This window comes from Ranitomeya variabilis, chromosome 5, assembly GCF_051348905.1.
Source record: "Ranitomeya variabilis isolate aRanVar5 chromosome 5, aRanVar5.hap1, whole genome shotgun sequence".
In the NCBI taxonomy this organism is placed as follows: Eukaryota; Metazoa; Chordata; class Amphibia; order Anura; family Dendrobatidae; genus Ranitomeya; species Ranitomeya variabilis.
In genome coordinates, this window is record NC_135236.1 from 593,966,733 (window position 1) to 593,986,702 (window position 19,970).

At 35.2% G+C, this 19,970-nt stretch overlaps 10 non-coding genes across 10 annotated transcripts; all 10 read right to left on the reverse strand.

The window, feature by feature from the left end:
* Positions 1 to 2,513: 2,513 nt before the first annotated feature.
* On the reverse strand, positions 2,514 to 2,595 carry TRNAL-AAG (transfer RNA leucine (anticodon AAG)). Its single transcript has one exon. It is a non-coding gene; the product is annotated as a tRNA-Leu (tRNA).
* A 231-nt stretch (positions 2,596 to 2,826) lies between these two features.
* Positions 2,827 to 2,908, reverse strand: TRNAL-UAG (transfer RNA leucine (anticodon UAG)). Its single transcript has one exon. It is a non-coding gene; the product is annotated as a tRNA-Leu (tRNA).
* Positions 2,909 to 4,177: 1,269 nt separating this feature from the next.
* Positions 4,178 to 4,259, reverse strand: TRNAL-UAG (transfer RNA leucine (anticodon UAG)). The gene has a single exon. It is a non-coding gene; the product is annotated as a tRNA-Leu (tRNA).
* A 2,604-nt stretch (positions 4,260 to 6,863) lies between these two features.
* Positions 6,864 to 6,945, reverse strand: TRNAL-UAG (transfer RNA leucine (anticodon UAG)). Its single transcript has one exon. It is a non-coding gene; the product is annotated as a tRNA-Leu (tRNA).
* Positions 6,946 to 10,886: 3,941 nt separating this feature from the next.
* Positions 10,887 to 10,968, reverse strand: TRNAL-UAG (transfer RNA leucine (anticodon UAG)). Its single transcript has one exon. It is a non-coding gene; the product is annotated as a tRNA-Leu (tRNA).
* A 3,111-nt stretch (positions 10,969 to 14,079) lies between these two features.
* Positions 14,080 to 14,161, reverse strand: TRNAL-AAG (transfer RNA leucine (anticodon AAG)). Its single transcript has one exon. It is a non-coding gene; the product is annotated as a tRNA-Leu (tRNA).
* Positions 14,162 to 14,392: 231 nt separating this feature from the next.
* On the reverse strand, positions 14,393 to 14,474 carry TRNAL-UAG (transfer RNA leucine (anticodon UAG)). Its single transcript has one exon. It is a non-coding gene; the product is annotated as a tRNA-Leu (tRNA).
* A 3,111-nt stretch (positions 14,475 to 17,585) lies between these two features.
* On the reverse strand, positions 17,586 to 17,667 carry TRNAL-AAG (transfer RNA leucine (anticodon AAG)). The gene has a single exon. It is a non-coding gene; the product is annotated as a tRNA-Leu (tRNA).
* A 231-nt stretch (positions 17,668 to 17,898) lies between these two features.
* TRNAL-UAG (transfer RNA leucine (anticodon UAG)) lies at positions 17,899 to 17,980 on the reverse strand. Its single transcript has one exon. It is a non-coding gene; the product is annotated as a tRNA-Leu (tRNA).
* A 1,802-nt stretch (positions 17,981 to 19,782) lies between these two features.
* Positions 19,783 to 19,864, reverse strand: TRNAL-AAG (transfer RNA leucine (anticodon AAG)). Its single transcript has one exon. It is a non-coding gene; the product is annotated as a tRNA-Leu (tRNA).
* Between the last annotated feature and the right edge of the window lie 106 nt (positions 19,865 to 19,970).

Here is a 19,970-nt window from a genome sequence, read left to right on the forward strand (position 1 = left end):
CATTGTGGAAAATGGATAGGTCTCTAAACAAAAAGGAAAAAGCAATGATTCTATCTTTTGTCTTTTCCAAAAAAGCAAAGCACGCACTCATACAAAAATATGCTAATTTTTCTATTAGCAAAATCATAAATATAAGCTGAAAAAGTTTTCAAAACCTCAATATGTTGGCAGCAGTGGGATTTGAACCCACGCCTCCAAAGAGACTGAAGCCTAAATCCAGCGCCTTAGACCACTCGGCCATGCTACCTTAAACAGCATAGTTAATTAAGCTTCCTTAGAGAAAGTGAAGTACATTTGACAACATTTAAAATTAGTACATTTTGGAAAATGGGCATGTCTCTAAACATTAGGCAAAAATAAAGATTCTATCAACGGTCTTTATCTTAACTGAAAACTGCTAAATCATACAAATACAAAAGAAGATTATATCACATGCTAATTTGCATGCTAGCAAAATCATAAGAATAAGTACAAAAACATTTCAAGATCTCATTACACTGGCAGCAGTGAGATTAAAGCATATGCTAATTTTGCATGTTAGCATAATTATAAGAATGAGATAAAAAGGTTTAAAAGAACTCATACTAGTGGCAGCAGTGGGATTTGAACTCACAAGTCTGTTGGAATATGGGTAAGTCTCTTAACAATAGGAAAAATCAAAGATTCTTTCAACTGTCTCTTCCTAAACAGAAATTAACACACTCATGAAAATACAAAATCATAAGAATTAGATCAAAGGGTTCTCAAAACCTCATAATAATGGCAGCAGTGGGATTTGAATGGGCATGTCTCTAAACATTAGAAAAAAGCAAGGATTCTTTCAACAGTCTTTATCTGAACTGAAAACTGGAAAATCATGCAAATACAAAAGAAGATTAAATCACATGCTAATTTGCATGTTAGCAAAATCATAAGAATAAGTACAAAAACATTTCAAGATCTCATAATACTGGCAGCAGTGGGTTTAAAGCATATGCTAATTTTGCATGTTAGCATAATTATAAGAATAAGATAAAAAGGTTTAAAAGAACTCATACTAGTGGCATTTGAACCCACAAGTCTGTTAAAATTTAGGTAAGTCTCTAAACAATAGGAACAATCAATGATTCTTTCAACTGTCTTTTCCAAAACAGAAATGCACACACTCATGGAAATACAAAATACTCAGAATTAGATCAAAGGGTTCTCAAAACCTCATAATACTAGCAGCAGCGGGATTTGAACCCACGCCTCCGAAGAGACTGGAGCCTTAATCCAGCGCCTTAGACCGCTCGGCCATGCTACCTAATGCATCATTAAAAGAGCTTCCTTAGAGTAAGTTTAGTGTATCTGACTACATTTTAAACTTGTGCATTGTGGAAAATGGATAGGTCTCTAAACAAAAAGGAAAAAGCAATGATTCTATCTTTTGTCTTTTCCAAAAAAGCAAAGCACGCACTCATACAAAAATATGCTAATTTTTCTATTAGCAAAATCATAAATATAAGCTGAAAAAGTTTTCAAAACCTCAATATGTTGGCAGCAGTGGGATTTGAACCCACGCCTCCAAAGAGACCACTCGGCCATGCTACCTTAAACAGCATAGTTAATTAAGCTTCCTTAGAGAAAGTGAAGTACATTTGACAACATTTAAAATTAGTACATTTTGGAAAATGGGCATGTCTCTAAACATTAGGCAAAAATAAAGATTCTATCAACGGTCTTTATCTTAACTGAAAACTGCTAAATCATACAAATACAAAAGAAGATTATATCACATGCTAATTTGCATGCTAGCAAAATCATAAGATTAAGTACAAAAACATTTCAAGATCTCATTATACTGGCAGCAGTGAGATTAAAGCATATGCTAATTTTGCATGTTAGCATAATTATAAGAATGAGATAAAAAGGTTTAAAAGAACTCATACTAGTGGCAGCAGTGGGATTTGAACTCACAAGTCTGTTGGAATATGGGTAAGTCTCTTAACAATAGGAAAAATCAAAGATTCTTTCAATTGTCTCTTCCTAAACAGAAATTAACACACTCATGAAAATACAAAATCATAAGAATTAGATCAAAGGGTTCTCAAAACCTCATAATAATGGCAGCAGTGGGATTTGAATGGGCATGTCTCTAAACATTAGAAAAAAGCAAGGATTCTTTCAACAGTCTTTATCTGAACTGAAAACTGGAAAATCATGCAAATACAAAAGAAGATTAAATCACATGCTAATTTGCATGTTAGCAAAATCATAAGAATAAGTACAAAAACATTTCAAGATCTCATAATACTGGCAGCAGTGGGTTTAAAGCATATGCTAATTTTGCATGTTAGCATAATTATAAGAATAAGATAAAAAGGTTTAAAAGAACTCATACTAGTGGCATTTGAACCCACAAGTCTGTTAAAATTTAGGTAAGTCTCTAAACTAAAGTCTAAAACTGTCTTTTCCAAAACAGAAATGCACACACTCATGGAAATACAAAATCCTCAGAATTAGATCAAAGGGTTCTCAAAACCTCATAATACTGGCAGCAGTGGGATTTGAACCCACGCCTCCGAAGAGACTGGAGCCTTAATCCAGCGCCTTAGACCACTCGGCCATGCTACCTAATGCATCATTAAAAGAGCTTCCTGAGAGTAAGTTTAGTGTATCTGACTACATTTTAAACTTGTGCATTGTGGAAAATGGATAGGTCTCTAAACAAAAAGGAAAAAGCAATGATTCTATCTTTTGTCTTTTCCAAAAAAGCAAAGCACGCACTCATACAAAAATATGCTAATTTTTCTATTAGCAAAATCATAAATATAAGCTGAAAAGGTTTTCAAAACCTCAATATGTTGGCAGCAGTGGGATTTGAACCCACGCCTCCAAAGAGACTGGAGCCTAAATCCAGCGCCTTAGACCACTCGGCCATGCTACCTTAAACAGCATGGTTAATTAAGCTTCCTTAGAGAAAGTGAAGTACATTTGACAACATTTAAAATTAGTACATTTTGGAAAATGGGCAGGTCTCTAAACATTAGGCAAAAACAAAGATTCTATCAACGGTCTTTATCTTAACTGAAAACTGCTAAATCATACAAATACAAAAGAAGATTATATCACATGCTAATTTGCATGCTAGCAAAATCATAAGAATAAGTACAAAAACATTTCAAGATCTCATAATACTGGCAGCAGTGAGATTAAAGCATATGCTAATTTTGCATGTTAGCATAATTATAAGAATGAGATAAAAAGGTTTAAAAGAACTCATACTAGTGGCAGCAGTGGGATTTGAACTCACAAGTCTGTTGGAATATGGGTAAGTCTCTTAACAATAGGAAAAATCAATGATTCTTTCGACTGTCTTTTCCTAAACAGAAATTAACACACTCATGAAAATACAAAATCATAAGAATTAGATCAAAGGGTTCTCAAAACCTCATAATAATGGCAGCAGTGGGATTTGAATGGGCATGTCTCTAAACATTAGAAAAAAGCAAGGATTCTTTCAACAGTCTTTATCTGAACTGAAAACTGGAAAATCATGCAAATACAAAAGAAGATTAAATCACATGCTAATTTGCATGTTAGCAAAATCATAAGAATAAGTACAAAAACATTTCAAGATCTCATAATACTGGCAGCAGTGGGTTTAAAGCATATGCTAATTTTGCATGTTAGCATAATTATAAGAATAAGATAAAAAGGTTTAAAAGAACTCATACTAGTGGCATTTGAACCCACAAGTCTGTTAAAATTTAGGTAAGTCTCTAAACAATTGGAACAATCAATGATTCTTTCAACTGTCTTTTCCAAAACAGAAATGCACACACTCAAGGAAATACAAAATACTCAGAATTAGATCAAAGGGTTCTCAAAACCTCATAATACTAGCAGCAGCGGGATTTGAACCCACGCCTCCGAAGAGACTGGAGCCTTAATCCAGCGCCTTAGACCGCTCGGCCATGCTACCTAATGCATCATTAAAAGAGCTTCCTTAGAGTAAGTTTAGTGTATCTGACTACATTTTAAACTTGTGCATTGTGGAAAATGGATAGGTCTCTAAACAAAAAGGAAAAAGCAATGATTCTATCTTTTGTCTTTTCCAAAAAAGCAAAGCACGCACTCATACAAAAATATGCTAATTTTTCTATTAGCAAAATCATAAATATAAGCTGAAAAGGTTTTCAAAACCTCAATATGTTGGCAGCAGTGGGATTTGAACCCACGCCTCCAAAGAGACTGGAGCCTAAATCCAGCGCCTTAGACCACTCGGCCATGCTACCTTAAACAGCATGGTTAATTAAGCTTCCTTAGAGAAAGTGAAGTACATTTGACAACATTTAAAATTAGTACATTTTGGAAAATGGGCAGGTCTCTAAACATTAGGCAAAAACAAAGATTCTATCAACGGTCTTTATCTTAACTGAAAACTGCTAAATCATACAAATACAAAAGAAGATTATATCACATGCTAATTTGCATGCTAGCAAAATCATAAGAATAAGTACAAAAACATTTCAAGATCTCATAATACTGGCAGCAGTGAGATTAAAGCATATGCTAATTTTGCATGTTAGCATAATTATAAGAATGAGATAAAAAGGTTTAAAAGAACTCATACTAGTGGCAGCAGTGGGATTTGAACTCACAAGTCTGTTGGAATATGGGTAAGTCTCTTAACAATAGGAAAAATCAATGATTCTTTCAACTGTCTTTTCCTAAACAGAAATTAACACACTCATGAAAATACAAAATCATAAGAATTAGATCAAAGGGTTCTCAAAACCTCATAATAATGGCAGCAGTGGGATTTGAATGGGCATGTCTCTAAACATTAGAAAAAAGCAAGGATTCTTTCAACAGTCTTTATCTGAACTGAAAACTGGAAAATCATGCAAATACAAAAGAAGATTAAATCACATGCTAATTTGCATGTTAGCAAAATCATAAGAATAAGTACAAAAACATTTCAAGATCTCATAATACTGGCAGCAGTGGGTTTAAAGCATATGCTAATTTTGCATGTTAGCATAATTATAAGAATAAGATAAAAAGGTTTAAAAGAACTCATACTAGTGGCATTTGAACCCACAAGTCTGTTAAAATTTAGGTAAGTCTCTAAACAATAGGAACAATCAATGATTCTTTCAACTGTCTTTTCCAAAACAGAAATGCACACACTCATGGAAATACAAAATACTCAGAATTAGATCAAAGGGTTCTCAAAACCTCATAATACTAGCAGCAGCGGGATTTGAACCCACGCCTCCGAAGAGACTGGAGCCTTAATCCAGCGCCTTAGACCGCTCGGCCATGCTACCTAATGCATCATTAAAAGAGCTTCCTTAGAGTAAGTTTAGTGTATCTGACTACATTTTAAACTTGTGCATTGTGGAAAATGGATAGGTCTCTAAACAAAAAGGAAAAAGCAATGATTCTATCTTTTGTCTTTCCAAAAAAGCAAAGCACGCACTCATACAAAAATATGCTAATTTTTCTATTAGCAAAATCATAAATATAAGCTGAAAAAGTTTTCAAAACCTCAATATGTTGGCAGCAGTGGGATTTGAACCCACGCCTCCAAAGAGACTGAAGCCTAAATCCAGCGCCTTAGACCACTCGGCCATGCTACCTTAAACAGCATAGTTAATTAAGCTTCCTTAGAGAAAGTGAAGTACATTTGACAACATTTAAAATTAGTACATTTTGGAAAATGGGCATGTCTCTAAACATTAGGCAAAAATAAAGATTCTATCAACGGTCTTTATCTTAACTGAAAACTGCTAAATCATACAAATACAAAAGAAGATTATATCACATGCTAATTTGCATGCTAGCAAAATCATAAGAATAAGTACAAAAACATTTCAAGATCTCATTATACTGGCAGCAGTGAGATTAAAGCATATGCTAATTTTGCATGTTAGCATAATTATAAGAATGAGATAAAAAGGTTTAAAAGAACTCATACTAGTGGCAGCAGTGGGATTTGAACTCACAAGTCTGTTGGAATATGGGTAAGTCTCTTAACAATAGGAAAAATCAAAGATTCTTTCAACTGTCTCTTCCTAAACAGAAATTAACACACTCATGAAAATACAAAATCATAAGAATTAGATCAAAGGGTTCTCAAAACCTCATAATAATGGCAGCAGTGGGATTTGAATGGGCATGTCTCTAAACATTAGAAAAAAGCAAGGATTCTTTCAACAGTCTTTATCTGAACTGAAAACTGGAAAATCATGCAAATACAAAAGAAGATTAAATCACATGCTAATTTGCATGTTAGCAAAATCATAAGAATAAGTACAAAAACATTTCAAGATCTCATAATACTGGCAGCAGTGGGTTTAAAGCATATGCTAATTTTGCATGTTAGCATAATTATAAGAATAAGATAAAAAGGTTTAAAAGAACTCATACTAGTGGCATTTGAACCCACAAGTCTGTTAAAATTTAGGTAAGTCTCTAAACTAAAGTCTAAAACTGTCTTTTCCAAAACAGAAATGCACACACTCATGGAAATACAAAATCCTCAGAATTAGATCAAAGGGTTCTCAAAACCTCATAATACTGGCAGCAGTGGGATTTGAACCCACGCCTCCGAAGAGACTGGAGCCTTAATCCAGCGCCTTAGACCGCTCGGCCATGCTACCTAATGCATCATTAAAAGAGCTTCCTGAGAGTAAGTTTAGTGTATCTGACTACATTTTAAACTTGTGCATTGTGGAAAATGGATAGGTCTCTAAACAAAAAGGAAAAAGCAATGATTCTATCTTTTGTCTTTTCCAAAAAAGCAAAGCACGCACTCATACAAAAATATGCTAATTTTTCTATTAGCATAATCATAAATATAAGCTGAAAAGGTTTTCAAAACCTCAATACGTTGGCAGCAGTGGGATTTGAACCCACGCCTCCAAAGAGACTGGAGCCTAAATCCAGCGCCTTAGACCACTCGGCCATGCTACCTTAAACAGCATGGTTAATTAAGCTTCCTTAGAGAAAGTGAAGTACATTTGACAACATTTAAAATTAGTACATTTTGGAAAATGGGCAGGTCTCTAAACATTAGGCAAAAACAAAGATTCTATCAACGGTCTTTATCTTAACTGAAAACTGCTAAATCATACAAATACAAAAGAAGATTATATCACATGCTAATTTGCATGCTAGCAAAATCATAAGAATAAGTACAAAAACATTTCAAGATCTCATAATACTGGCAGCAGTGAGATTAAAGCATATGCTAATTTTGCATGTTAGCATAATTATAAGAATGAGATAAAAAGGTTTAAAAGAACTCATACTAGTGGCAGCAGTGGGATTTGAACTCACAAGTCTGTTGGAATATGGGTAAGTCTCTTAACAATAGGAAAAATCAATGATTCTTTCAACTGTCTTTTCCTAAACAGAAATTAACACACTCATGAAAATACAAAATCATAAGAATTAGATCAAAGGGTTCTCAAAACCTCATAATAATGGCAGCAGTGGGATTTGAATGGGCATGTCTCTAAACATTAGAAAAAAGCAAGGATTCTTTCAACAGTCTTTATCTGAACTGAAAACTGGAAAATCATGCAAATACAAAAGAAGATTAAATCACATGCTAATTTGCATGTTAGCAAAATCATAAGAATAAGTACAAAAACATTTCAAGATCTCATAATACTGGCAGCAGTGGGTTTAAAGCATATGCTAATTTTGCATGTTAGCATAATTATAAGAATAAGATAAAAAGGTTTAAAATAACTCATACTAGTGGCATTTGAACCCACAAGTCTGTTAAAATTTAGGTAAGTCTCTAAACTAAAGTCTAAAACTGTCTTTTCCAAAACAGAAATGCACACACTCATGGAAATACAAAATCCTCAGAATTAGATCAAAGGGTTCTCAAAACCTCATAATACTGGCAGCAGTGGGATTTGAACCCACGCCTCCGAAGAGACTGGAGCCTTAATCCAGCGCCTTAGACCGCTCGGCCATGCTACCTAATGCATCATTAAAAGAGCTTCCTGAGAGTAAGTTTAGTGTATCTGACTACATTTTAAACTTGTGCATTGTGGAAAATGGATAGGTCTCTAAACAGAAAGGAAAAAGCAATGATTCTATCTTTTGTCTTTTCCAAAAAAGCAAAGCACGCACTCATACAAAAATATGCTAATTTTTCTATTAGCAAAATCATAAATATAAGCTGAAAAGATTTTCAAAACCTCAATATGTTGGCAGCAGTGGGATTTGAACCCACGCCTCCATAGAGACTAGAGCCTACATCCAGCGCCTTAGACCACTCGGCCATGCTACCTTAAACAGCATGGTTAATTAAGCTTCCTTAGAGAAAGTGAAGTACATTTGACAACATTTAAAATTAGTACATTTTGGAAAATGGGCATGTCTCTAAACATTAGGCAAAAACAAAGATTCTATCAACGGTCTTTATCTTAACTGAAAACTGCTAAATCATACAAATACAAAAGAAGATTATATCACATGCTAATTTGCATGCTAGCAAAATCATAAGAATAAGTACAAAAACATTTCAAGATCTCATAATACTGGCAGCAGTGAGATTAAAGCATATGCTAATTTTGCATGTTAGCATAATTATAAGAATGAGATAAAAAGGTTTAAAAGAACTCATACTAGTGGCAGCAGTGGGATTTGAACTCACAAGTCTGTTGGAATATGGGTAAGTCTCTTAACAATAGGAAAAATCAATGATTCTTTCAACTGTCTTTTCCTAAACAGAAATTAACACACTCATGAAAATACAAAATCATAAGAATTAGATCAAAGGGTTCTCAAAACCTCATAATAATGGCAGCAGTGGGATTTGAATGGGCATGTCTCTAAACATTAGAAAAAAGCAAGGATTCTTTCAACAGTCTTTATCTGAACTGAAAACTGGAAAATCATGCAAATACAAAAGAAGATTAAATCACATGCTAATTTGCATGTTAGCAAAATCATAAGAATAAGTACAAAAACATTTCAAGATCTCATAATACTGGCAGCAGTGGGTTTAAAGCATATGCTAATTTTGCATGTTAGCATAATTATAAGAATAAGATAAAAAGGTTTAAAAGAACTCATACTAGTGGCATTTGAACCCACAAGTCTGTTAAAATTTAGGTAAGTCTCTAAACAATAGGAACAATCAATGATTCTTTCAACTGTCTTTTCCAAAACAGAAATGCACACACTCATGGAAATACAAAATACTCAGAATTAGATCAAAGGGTTCTCAAAACCTCATAATACTAGCAGCAGCGGGATTTGAACCCACGCCTCCGAAGAGACTGGAGCCTTAATCCAGCGCCTTAGACCGCTCGGCCATGCTACCTAATGCATCATTAAAAGAGCTTCCTTAGAGTAAGTTTAGTGTATCTGACTACATTTTAAACTTGTGCATTGTGGAAAATGGATAGGTCTCTAAACAAAAAGGAAAAAGCAATGATTCTATCTTTTGTCTTTTCCAAAAAAGCAAAGCACGCACTCATACAAAAATATGCTAATTTTTCTATTAGCAAAATCATAAATCTAAGCTGAAAAAGTTTTCAAAACCTCAATATGTTGGCAGCAGTGGGATTTGAACCCACGCCTCCAAAGAGACTGAAGCCTAAATCCAGCACCTTAGACCACTCGGCCATGCTACCTTAAACAGCATGGTTAATTAAGCTTCCTTAGAGAAAGTGAAGTACATTTGACAACATTTAAAATTAGTACATTTTGGAAAATGGGCATGTCTCTAAACATTAGGCAAAAATAAAGATTCTATCAACGGTCTTTATCTTAACTGAAAACTGCTAAATCATACAAATACAAAAGAAGATTATATCACATGCTAATTTGCATGCAAGCAAAATCATAAGAATAAGTACAAAAACATTTCAAGATCTCATTATACTGGCAGCAGTGAGATTAAAGCATATGCTAATTTTGCATGTTAGCATAATTATAAGAATGAGATAAAAAGGTTTAAAAGAACTCATACTAGTGGCAGCAGTGGGATTTGAACTCACAAGTCTGTTGGAATATGGGTAAGTCTCTTAACAATAGGAAAAATCAAAGATTCTTTCAACTGTCTATTCCTAAACAGAAATTAACACACTCATGAAAATACAAAATCATAAGAATTAGATCAAAGGGTTCTCAAAACCTCATAATAATGGCAGCAGTGGGATTTGAATGGGCATGTCTCTAAACATTAGAAAAAAGCAAGGATTCTTTCAACAGTCTTTATCTGAACTGAAAACTGGAAAATCATGCAAATACAAAAGAAGATTAAATCACATGCTAATTTGCATGTTAGCAAAATCATAAGAATAAGTACAAAAACATTTCAAGATCTCATAATACTGGCAGCAGTGGGTTTAAAGCATATGCTAATTTTGCATGTTAGCATAATTATAAGAATAAGATAAAAAGGTTTAAAAGAACTCATACTAGTGGCATTTGAACCCACAAGTCTGTTAAAATTTAGGTAAGTCTCTAAACTAAAGTCTAAAACTGTCTTTTCCAAAACAGAAATGCACACACTCATGGAAATACAAAATCCTCAGAATTAGATCAAAGGGTTCTCAAAACCTCATAATACTGGCAGCAGTGGGATTTGAACCCACGCCTCCGAAGAGACTGGAGCCTTAATCCAGCGCCTTAGACCGCTCGGCCATGCGACCTAATGCATCATTAAAAGAGCTTCCTGAGAGTAAGTTTAGTGTATCTGACTACATTTTAAACTTGTGCATTGTGGAAAATGGATAGGTCTCTAAACAAAAAGGAAAAAGCAATGATTCTATCTTTTGTCTTTTCCAAAAAAGCAAAGCACGCGCTCATACAAAAATATGCTAATTTTTCTATTAGCAAAATCATAAATATAAGCTGAAAGGGTTTTCAAAACCTCAATATGTTGGCAGCAGTGGGATTTGAACCCACGCCTCCAAAGAGACTGGAGCCTAAATCCAGCGCCTTAGACCACTCGGCCATGCTACCTTAAACAGCATGGTTAATTAAGCTTCCTTAGAGAAAGTGAAGTACATTTGACAACATTTAAAATTAGTACATTTTGGAAAATGGGCAGGTCTCTAAACATTAGGCAAAAACAAAGATTTTATCAACGGTCTTTATCTTAACTGAAAACTGCTAAATCATACAAATACAAAAGAAGATTATATCACATGCTAATTTGCATGCTAGCAAAATCATAAGAATAAGTACAAAAACATTTCAAGATCTCATAATACTGGCAGCAGTGAGATTAAAGCATATGCTAATTTTGCATGTTAGCATAATTATAAGAATGAGATAAAAAGGTTTAAAAGAACTCATACTAGTGGCAGCAGTGGGATTTGAACTCACAAGTCTGTTGGAATATGGGTAAGTCTCTTAACAATAGGAAAAATCAATGATTCTTTCAACTGTCTTTTCCTAAACAGAAATTAACACACTCATGAAAATACAAAATCATAAGAATTAGATCAAAGGGTTCTCAAAACCTCATAATAATGGCAGCAGTGGGATTTGAATGGGCATGTCTCTAAACATTAGAAAAAAGCAAGGATTCTTTCAACAGTCATTATCTGAACTGAAAACTGGAAAATCATGCAAATACAAAAGAAGATTAAATCACATGCTAATTTGCATGTTAGCAAAATCATAAGAATAAGTACAAAAACATTTCAAGAACTCATAATACTGGCAGCAGTGGGTTTAAAGCATATGCTAATTTTGCATGTTAGCATAATTATAAGAATAAGATAAAAAGGTTTAAAAGAACTCATACTAGTGGCATTTGAACCCACAAGTCTGTTAAAATTTAGGTAAGTCTCTAAACTAAAGTCTAAGGGTATGTTCACACAGGACTTTTTTGCTGCTTTTTTTTGCTAATTTAGGTGCGTTTTTTTGGTGCGTTTTTGGTGCGTTTTTTGGGTTTGTTCACACAGGACTTTTTTGCTGCAGATTTTTGCTGCAGATTTTTGCTGCTTTTTTATGCCAATTTTCAGCTGCTAGGACACCTCACAATGGCTCTTCACACCTTACTACCAGGAACTCCCTCACAATAGATCACAATCAGGACACCTCACAGTGGCTCTTCACACCTCACAATGGCTCACAATGGCTCTTCACACCTCACTACCAGGAACTCCCTCACAATAGATCACAATCAGGACACCTCACAATGGCTCTTCACACCTCACAATGGCTCACAATGGCTCTTCACACCTCACTACCAGGAACTCCCTCACAATAGATCACAAACAGGACGCCTCACAATGGCTCTTCACACCTCACTAACCACACCCCTAAGCTCTTGGCTGTGAGATCCCTTCCTGCTGGCCATGATTTTCTGCACAAAAAACGCAGCAAATAATGCTACATGCGTTTTTTCAGCGTTTTTGCAGCATTTTTTTCATCACCCATTCAAGTCAATGGGTGAAAAAACGCTGCAAAAACGCAGCAAAAACGCTGAAAGAAGTGACATGCCCTATGTCCAAAAAAAGCAGCAAAGCAGAAAAAACTGATCAAACAAAAAACCAACGTGTGTGCATGAGATTTCTGAAATCTCATAGGCTTTACTGGTACTGTAAAAAGCAGCTGAAAATTAGCATAAAAAAGCAGCAAAAAAAAAGCAGCAAAAAAGTCCTGTGTGAACGTACCCTAAAACTGTCTTTTCCAAAACAGAAATGCACACACTCATGGAAATACAAAATCCTCAGAATTAGATCAAAGGGTTCTCAAAACCGCATAATACTGGCAGCAGTGGGATTTGAACCCACGCCTCCGAAGAGACTGGAGCCTTAATCCAGTGCCTTACACCGCTCGGCCATGCTACCTACTGCATCATTAAAAGAGCTTCCTTAGAGTAAGTTTAGTGTATCTGACTACATTTTAAACTTGTGCATTGTGGAAAATGGATAGGTCTCTAAACAAAAAGGAAAAAGCAATGATTCTATCTTTTGTCTTTTCCAAAAAAAGCAAAGCACGCACTCATACAAAAATATGCTAATTTTTCTGTTAGCAAAATCATAAATATAAGCTGAAAAGGTTTTCAAAACCTCAGTATGTTGGCAGCAGTGGGATTTGAACCCACACCTCCAATGAGACTGGAGCCTAAATCCAGCGCCTTAGACCACTCGGCCATGCTACCTTAAACAGCATGATCAATTAAGCTTCCTTAGAGAAAGTGAAGTACATTTGACAACATTTAAAATTAGTACATTTTGGAAAATGGGCATGTCTCTAAACATTAGGCAAAAACAAAGATTCTATCAACTGTCTTTATCTTAACTGAAAACTGCTAAATCATACAAATACAAAAGAAGATTATATCACATGCTAATTTGCATGCTAGCAAAATCATAAGAATAAGTACAAAAACATTTCAAGATCTCATAATACTGGCAGCAGTGAGATTAAAGCATAAGCTAATTTTGCATGTTAGCATAATTATAAGAATGAGATAAAAAGGTTTAAAAGAACTCATACTAGTGGCAGCAGTGGGATTTGAACTCACAAGTCTGTTGGAATATGGGTAAGTCTCTTAACAATAGGAAAAATCAATGATTCTTTCAACTGTCTTTTCCTAAACAGAAATTAACACACTCATGAAAGTACAAAATCATAAGAATTAGATCAAAGGGTTCTCAAAACCTCATAATAATGGCAGCAGTGGGATTTGAATGGGCATGTCTCTAAACATTAGAAAAAAGAAAGGATTCTATCAACAGTCTTCATCTTAACTGAAAACTGCAAAATCATGCAAATACAAAAGAAGATTAAATCACATGCTAATTTGCATGCTAGCAAAATCATAAGAATAAGTACAAAAACATTTCAAGATCTCATAATACTGGCAGCAGTGGGTTTAAAGCATATGCTAATTTTGCATGTTAGCATAATTATAAGAATAAGATAAAAAGGTTTAAAAGAACTCATACTAGTGGCATTTGAACCCACAAGTCTGTTAAAATTTAGGTAAGTCTCTAAACAATAGGAACAATCAATGATTCTTTCAACTGTCTTTTCCAAAACAGAAATGCACACACTCATGGAAATACAAAATACTCAGAATTAGATCAAAGGGTTCTCAAAACCTCATAATACTGGCAGCAGTGGGATTTGAACCCACGCCTCCGAAGAGACTGGAGCCTTAATCCAGCGCCTTAGACCGCTCGGCCATGCTACCTAATGCATCATTAAAAGAGCTTCCTTAGAGTAAGTTTAGTGTATCTGACTACATTTTAAACTTGTGCATTGTGGAAAATGGATAGTTCTCTAAACAAAAAGGAAAAAGCAATGATTCTATCTTTTGTCTTTTCCAAAAAAGCAAAGCACGCACTCATACAAAAATATGCTAATTTTTCTGTTAGCAAAATCATAAATATAAGCTGAAAAGGTTTTCAAAACCTCAGTATGTTGGCAGCAGTGGGATTTGAACCCACACCTCCAAAGAGACTGGAGCCTAAATCCAGCGCCTTAGACCACTCGGCCATGCTACCTTAAACAGCATGATCAATTAAGCTTCCTTAGAGAAAGTGAAGTACATTTGACAACATTTAAAATTAGTACATTTTGGAAAATGGGCATGTCTCTAAACATTAGGCAAAAACAAAGATTCTATCAACTGTCTTTATCTTAACTGAAAACTGCTAAATCATACAAATACAAAAGAAGATTATATCACATGCTAATTTGCATGCTAGCAAAATCATAAGAATAAGTACAAAAACATTTCAAGATCTCATAATACTGGCAGCAGTGAGATTAAAGCATAAGCTAATTTTGCATGTTAGCATAATTATAAGAATGAGATAAAAAGGTTTAAAAGAACTCATACTAGTGGCAGCAGTGGGATTTGAACTCACAAGTCTGTTGGAATATGGGTAAGTCTCTTAACAATAGGAAAAATCAATGATTCTTTCAACTGTCTTTTCCTAAACAGAAATTAACACACTCATGAAAATACAAAATCATAAGAATTAGATCAAAGGGTTCTCAAAACCTCATAATAATGGCAGCAGTGGGATTTGAATGGGCATGTCTCTAAACATTAGAAAAAAGCAAGGATTCTTTCAACAGTCATTATCTGAACTGAAAACTGGAAAATCATGCAAATACAAAAGAAGATTAAATCACATGCTAATTTGCATGTTAGCAAAATCATAAGAATAAGTACAAAAACATTTCAAGAACTCATAATACTGGCAGCAGTGGGTTTAAAGCATATGCTAATTTTGCATGTTAGCATAATTATAAGAATAAGATAAAAAGGTTTAAAAGAACTCATACTAGTGGCATTTGAACCCACAAGTCTGTTAAAATTTAGGTAAGTCTCTAAACTAAAGTCTAAGGGTATGTTCACACAGGACTTTTTTGCTGCTTTTTTTTGCTAATTTAGGTGCGTTTTTTTGGTGCGTTTTTGGTGCGTTTTTTGGGTTTGTTCACACAGGACTTTTTTGCTGCAGATTTTTGCTGCAGATTTTTGCTGCTTTTTTATGCCAATTTTCAGCTGCTAGGACACCTCACAATGGCTCTTCACACCTTACTACCAGGAACTCCCTCACAATAGATCACAATCAGGACACCTCACAGTGGCTCTTCACACCTCACAATGGCTCACAATGGCTCTTCACACCTCACTACCAGGAACTCCCTCACAATAGATCACAATCAGGACACCTCACAATGGCTCTTCACACCTCACAATGGCTCACAATGGCTCTTCACACCTCACTACCAGGAACTCCCTCACAATAGATCACAAACAGGACGCCTCACAATGGCTCTTCACACCTCACTAACCACACCCCTAAGCTCTTGGCTGTGAGATCCCTTCCTGCTGGCCATGATTTTCTGCACAAAAAACGCAGCAAATAATGCTACATGCGTTTTTTCAGCGTTTTTGCAGCATTTTTTTCATCACCCATTCAAGTCAATGGGTGAAAAAACGCTGCAAAAACGCAGCAAAAACGCTGAAAGAAGTGACATGCCCTATGTCCAAAAAAAGCAGCAAAGCAGAAAAAACTGATCAAACAAAAAACCAACGTGTGTGCATGAGATTTCTGAAATCTCATAGGCTTTACTGGTACTGTAAAAAGCAGCTGAAAATTAGCATAAAAAAGCAGCAAAAAAAAAGCAGCAAAAAAGTCCTGTGTGAACGTACCCTAAAACTGTCTTTTCCAAAACAGAAATGCACACACTCATGGAAATACAAAATCCTCAGAATTAGATCAAAGGGTTCTCAAAACCGCATAATACTGGCAGCAGTGGGATTTGAACCCACGCCTCCGAAGAGACTGGAGCCTTAATCCAGTGCCTTACACCGCTCGGCCATGCTACCTACTGCATCATTAAAAGAGCTTCCTTAGAGTAAGTTTAGTGTATCTGACTACATTTTAAACTTGTGCATTGTGGAAAATGGATAGGTCTCTAAACAAAAAGGAAAAAGCAATGATTCTATCTTTTGTCTTTTCCAAAAAAAGCAAAGCACGCACTCATACAAAAATATGCTAATTTTTCTGTTAGCAAAATCATAAATATAAGCTGAAAAGGTTTTCAAAACCTCAGTATGTTGGCAGCAGTGGGATTTGAACCCACACCTCCAATGAGACTGGAGCCTAAATCCAGCGCCTTAGACCACTCGGCCATGCTACCTTAAACAGCATGATCAATTAAGCTTCCTTAGAGAAAGTGAAGTACATTTGACAACATTTAAAATTAGTACATTTTGGAAAATGGGCATGTCTCTAAACATTAGGCAAAAACAAAGATTCTATCAACTGTCTTTATCTTAACTGAAAACTGCTAAATCATACAAATACAAAAGAAGATTATATCACATGCTAATTTGCATGCTAGCAAAATCATAAGAATAAGTACAAAAACATTTCAAGATCTCATAATACTGGCAGCAGTGAGATTAAAGCATAAGCTAATTTTGCATGTTAGCATAATTATAAGAATGAGATAAAAAGGTTTAAAAGAACTCATACTAGTGGCAGCAGTGGGATTTGAACTCACAAGTCTGTTGGAATATGGGTAAGTCTCTTAACAATAGGAAAAATCAATGATTCTTTCAACTGTCTTTTCCTAAACAGAAATTAACACACTCATGAAAGTACAAAATCATAAGAATTAGATCAAAGGGTTCTCAAAACCTCATAATAATGGCAGCAGTGGGATTTGAATGGGCATGTCTCTAAACATTAGAAAAAAGAAAGGATTCTATCAACAGTCTTCATCTTAACTGAAAACTGCAAAATCATGCAAATACAAAAGAAGATTAAATCACATGCTAATTTGCATGCTAGCAAAATCATAAGAATAAGTACAAAAACATTTCAAGATCTCATAATACTGGCAGCAGTGGGTTTAAAGCATATGCTAATTTTGCATGTTAGCATAATTATAAGAATAAGATAAAAAGGTTTAAAAGAACTCATACTAGTGGCATTTGAACCCACAAGTCTGTTAAAATTTAGGTAAGTCTCTAAACAATAGGAACAATCAATGATTCTTTCAACTGTCTTTTCCAAAACAGAAATGCACACACTCATGGAAATACAAAATACTCAGAATTAGATCAAAGGGTTCTCAAAACCTCATAATACTGGCAGCAGTGGGATTTGAACCCACGCCTCCGAAGAGACTGGAGCCTTAATCCAGCGCCTTAGACCGCTCGGCCATGCTACCTAATGCATCATTAAAAGAGCTTCCTTAGAGTAAGTTTAGTGTATCTGACTACATTTTAAACTTGTGCATTGTGGAAAATGGATAGTTCTCTAAACAAAAAGGAAAAAGCAATGATTCTATCTTTTGTCTTTTCCAAAAAAGCAAAGCACGCACTCATACAAAAATATGCTAATTTTTCTGTTAGCAAAATCATAAATATAAGCTGAAAAGGTTTTCAAAACCTCAGTATGTTGGCAGCAGTGGGATTTGAACCCACACCTCCAAAGAGACTGGAGCCTAAATCCAGCGCCTTAGACCACTCGGCCATGCTACCTTAAACAGCATGATCAATTAAGCTTCCTTAGAGAAAGTGAAGTACATTTGACAACATTTAAAATTAGTACATTTTGGAAAATGGGCATGTCTCTAAACATTAGGCAAAAACAAAGATTCTATCAACTGTCTTTATCTTAACTGAAAACTGCTAAATCATACAAATACAAAAGAAGATTATATCACATGCTAATTTGCATGCTAGCAAAATCATAAGAATAAGTACAAAAACATTTCAAGATCTCATAATACTGGCAGCAGTGAGATTAAAGCATAAGCTAATTTTGCATGTTAGCATAATTATAAGAATGAGATAAAAAGGTTTAAAAGAACTCATACTAGTGGCAGCAGTGGGATTTGAACTCACAAGTCTGTTGGAATATGGGTAAGTCTCTTAACAATAGGAAAAATCAAAGATTCTTTCAACTGTCTCTTCCTAAACAGAAATTAACACACTCATGAAAATACAAAATCATAAGAATTAGATCAAAGGGTTCTCAAAACCTCATAATAATGGCAGCAGTGGGATTTGAATGGGCATGTCTCTAAACATTAGAAAAAAGCAAGGATTCTTTCAACAGTCTTTATCTGAACTGAAAACTGGAAAATCATGCAAATACAAAAGAAGATTAAATCACATGCTAATTTGCATGTTAGCAAAATCATAAGAATAAGTACAAAAACATTTCAAGAACTCATAATACTGGCAGCAGTGGGTTTAAAGCATATGCTAATTTTGCATGTTAGCATAATTATAAGAATAAGATAAAAAGGTTTAAAAGAACTCATACTAGTGGCATTTGAACCCACAAGTCTGTTAAAATTTAGGTAAGTCTCTAAACTAAAGTCTAAGGGTACGTTCACACAGGACTTTTTTGCTGCTTTTTATTGCTGCTTTTTTTTATGCTAATTTAGGTGCGTTTTTTTTGTGTGTTTTTAGTGCGTTTTTTGGGTTTGTTCACACAGGACTTTTTTGCTGCAGATTTTTGCTGCAGATTTTTGCTGCTTTTTTATGCCAATTTTCAGCTGCTAGGACACCTCACAATGGCTCTTCACACCTTACTACCAGGAACTCCCTCACAATAGATCACAATCAGGACACCTCACAATGGCTCTTCACACCTCACAATGGCTCACAATGGCTCTTCACACCTCACTACCAGGAACTCCCTCACAATAGATCACAATCAGGACACCTCACAATGGCTCTTCACACCTCACAATGGCTCACAATGGCTCTTCACACCTCACTACCAGGAACTCCCTCACAATAGATCACAAACAGGACGCCTCACAATGGCTCTTCACACCTCACAATGGCTCACAATGGCTCTTCACACCTCACTAACCACACCCCTAAGCTCTTGGCTGTGAGATCCCTTCCTGCTGGCCATGATTTTCTGCACAAAAAACGCAGCAAATAATGCTACATGCGTTTTTTCAGCGTTTTTGCAGCATTTTTTTCATCACCCATTCAAGTCAATGGGTGAAAAAACGCTGCAAAAACGCAGCAAAAACGCTGAAAGAAGTGACATGCCCTATGTCCAAAAAAAGCAGCAAAGCAGAAAAAACTGATCAAACAAAAAACCAACGTGTGTGCATGAGATTTCTGAAATCTCATAGGCTTTACTGGTACTGTAAAAAGCAGCTGAAAATTAGCATAAAAAAGCAGCAAAAAAAGCAGCAAAAAAGTCCTGTGTGAACGTACCCTAAAACTGTCTTTTCCAAAACAGAAATGCACACACTCATGGAAATACAAAATCCTCAGAATTAGATCAAAGGGTTCTCAAAACCGCATAATACTGGCAGCAGTGGGATTTGAACCCACGCCTCCGAAGAGACTGGAGCCTTAATCCAGCGCCTTACACCGCTCGGCCATGCTACCTACTGCATCATTAAAAGAGCTTCCTTAGAGTAAGTTTAGTGTATCTGACTACATTTTAAACTTGTGCATTGTGGAAAATGGATAGGTCTCTAAACAAAAAGGAAAA